Source organism: Orycteropus afer, unplaced genomic scaffold (genome assembly GCF_000298275.1).
Source record: "Orycteropus afer afer isolate SDZICR_OR568_19922 unplaced genomic scaffold, OryAfe1.0 scaffold00061, whole genome shotgun sequence".
Taxonomy (NCBI): Eukaryota; Metazoa; Chordata; class Mammalia; order Tubulidentata; family Orycteropodidae; genus Orycteropus; species Orycteropus afer.
In genome coordinates this window covers 11965916-11970848 of record NW_006921648.1, presented here as the reverse complement: position 1 = coordinate 11970848, position 4933 = coordinate 11965916, and the positions used below count along the sequence as shown (strand labels likewise).

General features: G+C 47.5%; 1 protein-coding gene across 1 annotated transcript in view; it reads right to left on the bottom strand.

Moving 5' to 3' along the window:
* Positions 1-4933, bottom strand: part of SNX29 (sorting nexin 29) — a 681105-nt gene that overhangs the window by 404110 nt on the left and 272062 nt on the right. The gene's annotated exons all lie outside the window — the stretch shown is intronic.

Here is a 4933-nt window from a genome sequence, read left to right as displayed (position 1 = left end):
GCCCACCAACGGCTCCCCACAGCACGGTGACCCAGTCTACAGGAGTGTGGGCATGTGCCTAATTTGATTATGGCAGCACGGTGGGTCCCTGGAGCCTAGGTGGCAAACGGGACAAGGTCAGAAGAGGGAGCAAACGGACGAGGCAGGAGAGTGCATTTATATGAGCAAGTCCCGCACACCTGCTCGAGGACCTCCGGGGTAGGCAGACGAGGACTTTCTCCCAGGGTCTGGACACCATCGACACCCATCAACCACCTCTGTCTCCTCGTCACTTGCTGTGTGACCCTGGGCGAAAGACTCAGGTGCTGTTTCCGTCTCCTCCCTTACAGAATGAGGATCTAATGGAACCTTCCATACAGGACTGATGTGAGTAAAGAGTTAATAATGGGACAGTACCTGGCCCAGAGTAAGACTACTTAAATGTCAGCCTTTGGTATTGTTTTATCACTCCCTTTACCTAACATTTGGCTGAATGGTCTCCTTCAAAGACAAGGGGATGGGACCACCCTCCATCCCCATTGCTTGTGAAGGAACTGGGCTGGTACGCTGAGTGATGGCAGCCTGCTCTAAATGACCTTCTCTCTTGGTGGTTCCCTAAAGCCTAAAGGAGGGGTGGAGCGACCCACGTAGGAGGGAGAAACAGGCATTGTCAACAATTGGCGAGGCGGGCAGGGGCCAGATTCTGCAGGGCCCAGGCGCCATGATTTTATAATAAATGCAATGAGGCATTCAGTTGTCTTTCCCACCCTTCCCTACAAAGTTGCCAAGGTTAAAGCCAAGAAGTCAGAAAATGCCACCTGGCCACCATCGGGCCACCATCGAGATAAAGTACTGATTTCTCAGGCTCAAGGTCCAGAAGGCCAGCCGGGGCAGCTGAGTGCCAGCATGTGGCCCCAGCTTGCTGCCCGCAGCCTCCAACAGCCACTCTTCCCACCCAGCCTCTTTGTATTAGTGACAAGCTTGCCGTTCTTAAGAAGCCTCAACGTGTACTACAGTGCGCCTCGCAGAAAATGCTGAGTGGAGTGAAGGAGGGAGGGAAAAAACGTGTCCTTCATGCAATTCATACATGGGCAAGAGTTACAAACAATTCAGGGCGCTAAAATTAATCTGTTCCTCTACCAATGGAGAGAGAGAATGAGCATCGAGGGAGACTGTAATAATAATAATAATATTTTTAAAACGTACTTACTGTGTACAGCACATACATATTCATTTTTAGAGAATTTGCAAGGCTGCCACCCCCTTCTCCCATACACTCTGACCATCCTACTCAGTTTCTATTCTTATCCCTTGCTCATTTGCGTAATTTTAACACTGCAGAATATAGCTAGCCTAAGAATATTTTTTTATAATTACACTCATCACAGGAACTGTCAGTATCTAATGAAGGATAATTTCAGCTATTATAAGAAGCTTAAAAGATCATTTTCATGAATAATTCGTAATATGAATCATTAAATTCAAACAATGTCAGAAATTTAAAAAAAAGGAAAAGAAAAATATTTTAGGTGTCTAGAAGTAACCAGCCCTTTAAAGGCAGGATCTAGTTTCAGACGGGTACAGGAACAACATGACACTCTGGGGGAGAGTGTCATGGAAGGGGAGGGAACATACCAATGTGACGGCATCACTTCCCTCTTTCCATTTTTAACCAGGCCCCTAACCCGTGGGCAACATCCAAGCCTCTTAACAAGTGGCATGGAGTCCTTGTTGCTCTGACCCTGCCCATCTCTGCAGCTCACCTCTGACCTCTTCCTCCTTGACACCCCATTCTCCCACCACCCCAGGGTCTCAGGCAGGCCCTCAGCACCCAAAGCTTCAGTGCCAGTGTGCATGTGACTCTCCCTGCCGCCCTCCAGGAAAGAAAATCTGTCTGAAAATGACACAAACCCCAAGTGGAAGCAGAACCAGGGGGCAGAGACACACATCTTCGTGGTTAACTGCTTGAGCACCTGGAGCTAGCCAGCTCTGCACCCTCTCCTCAGTCCTGTGAGCAAACACATTTTCTTGTTGGCTTCAGCTGGCTTCTACTGTTGGTCAAAGTGGGGAGGAAAAGGCTCCTAACACCAAAATAAGGATAAAGGCCTCTATTAGCAGGATCAAAGTTCACATGGAGCGTCTGGGGGAAGAGTTCAGGGGGCCAAGGCAGCAAGTCAGAGCACTCAGTAGGTGATAGCGTGGGATGGGGCAGGGGTGGTGATGTGAACGTGCGTATGGATGTTGAGGGGGCCGGAGCGGTTAGGATCCAGTTGTGAGCAACCAGGCTAGACAGCAGGGACACAAATCACCTGGGCAGTGGTTTGGCCAATAGGTGTGCTCTAACCTGGATGGTGACAAAGCCCTGAATCTCACCAGAGAACAACGCTCATTTCCAAAGGAACTGTCCAGTGTCCCACCTTGTAACTGCAATGTTGTCACCTGCTGCTGAGTCAGCCCCGACTCACGGTGACCCCACGCCCAACAGAACAAAACATGCTCACTGGCTGATTTTCGACAATAGATCATCAGGCCTTTCTTCCTGGTCTGTCTGAATCTGGAAGCTCCACCGAAGCCTGTCCAGAATCTTGACAAGTCCTTTGGCTGAGGGGTGGTGATGGCACGTGAGGTGCACTGGCTGGGGACTGAACCCGTGTCCCCTGCATGGAAGGCAGGCTCCTACTACTGGACCACCATGGCCTCCAGAGACTATAGAGACACTGTAAACTAAAATATTTATGAATTTTCAACAGAGAGATAATGTTTATAAATTAAACACGGGAGGGAGAGAGGAATGGCTTTGACTGGCAGATAAAAATACCAAAATTCTTAAAACAGACTTTATGTTCCAAAAATATTACTCGTTTCTGTGTCCTGAAACCACTCATCTGTCCGTCTGTCGTACTGTGGTGGCTGCGTGTTGCTGTGAGGCTGGAGGCTGTGCCACTGGTATTTCAAGCACCAGCCGGAGCCCCCATGATGGACAGGTTTCAGCAGCGCTTCCAGACTAAGACAGACTGAGAAGAAGGGCGTGGCAATCTACTGCTGAAAAAACTGGCCACTAAAAACCTTATGAACAGCCAGAATGCTCCTTAAAACCCAAAAAACCCTAAACTCACTGCCATCGAGTCAGTTCCTAACCCTCCTTGTGTTTCCAAGGCGGCATCTCTGTGGAAGTAGATTGGCCAGTCTTCCTTCCAAGGAGTGGCCAGTGAGCTTGAACCACCAGCCTTCTGGTCAGCAGTCAAATGCCTCAGGCAATATATCATCAGAACTCTCAGAACGCTTCTTAGCAGCAAGGATGTCAAGATTTGTCACTCAGACTTTGGTCATGTTACCAGAAGGGAACAGTCCCTGCAGAAGGACATGCTTGGTAAAGGAGACGGTCAGCAAAAAAGAGGAAGACCCCCCAAAGAAACAGATTGGTACACTGCCTGTAACAATGGGCTCAAACACAGCCAGGATTGTGAGGACAGCACAGAACTAGGCAGCATTTTGTCCTGTTGTACACGGAGTCACTATGAGTCAACAGTGACTTGATGGCACCTAACAACAACGAAGTCATGGGTGGCACAACTGGTTAAGCACTCGACTGCTAGCTGGGAGGTTGGCAGTTTGAATCCAGGAGCAACTTGGAAAACAGGCCTGGTGATGCACTTCTGAAGGTCACAGCCTTGAAACCCCTGTGGAGCTGTCCTGATCAGCACGTACAGGGGCTCCACTGAGTTGAAATCAACTCATCCACAGAACCATCTCTTTCTTTACTTTTCAAACTATGGGTTGTGGTGGAGAAATTAATCAGTGAGTAACAACTGTTTTGTTTTGTTTCTAAATGGAAAAGAATAGAATATGAAACATAAGAATGTTTAGCACAGAGTAAAGGTTAAGCATTATTCCAGGAATGCTGTCTCAGTTACACATATACCCAACCGCATGTGCTAAAAATGTATTTCTTACTGTAGTTCACGGTCAAATAGGATTGCAAACCACTTTTATGAAAGATGTCCAATTAACAAATAACAGACACAAACAGATGCCATCTCAGAGAGGGCATGTGGTGACACACTAGTTTCAAACCAAAAAGCTGGCACTGCACCAATGCCCTGACTCAGCAATAGTGTGTTTAGAAATCTTTCTCACCAAAACAGAGCCCCCAGGTTGCAAGGACATGTGTATGAGCACTTACTACAAAAGCTGGTAGTAGCAAAAACTCGAGACAACCTAAATGCCATCTGTACAAAACCACTGCCATAGAGTCAATTCCAACTCATGACAGCCCCCCATTGGGTTTCCAAGGCAGTAAATCTTTACAGAAGTAGATTGTCTCATCTTCCTTCCGTGGAATGACTGGTGGGTTTGAACTGCTGGTTAGCAGTCAAATGCCTCAGGCCCTGCACCACCAGAGCTCCTTAAATGCCATCTATAGAGGAATAAATTTTAAATCATAGCATAGCCGTGTGATGTATTCTATTATGCACATAACAGAAGGAATGATTTAGGCGTGTTGCTACCGATCTGAAGGAAGATTTGTGACTGTTAAGTGATATACTGTTGAGGTGCAGTAAATTACCTGGTATGGCTTTTCTAGCCATAAGGCTTGGTAAACTCCATGGTGGTATTTACCATGAGCAACTGATTAGCTCCTGATTGTTAAAGTTATCCACCTGGGGTATTTCTGTTGGGAGCAGCGTAGAATAATTTTCTGGGAAGTTCTCTCTCTCTCTCTCTCATGTGTATAGAATTCTGATGTTGGGGTTTGTTTGTTTGGCACTCCACCAGGCTCAAAGGGAGCCCTCCTAGAGGCAGAAGAGATTTCTCACTGCCAGCTGGGAGAGAGACACACACTGCTGGGAGAGAGACACACACTGCTGGGAGAGAGACTGAGAGAGATGGCAGGCTGAGAAAGACTCAGCGTGTTTCTGAACTTGAATTGTAGCCTGTTGCTTTCCTAATAAAC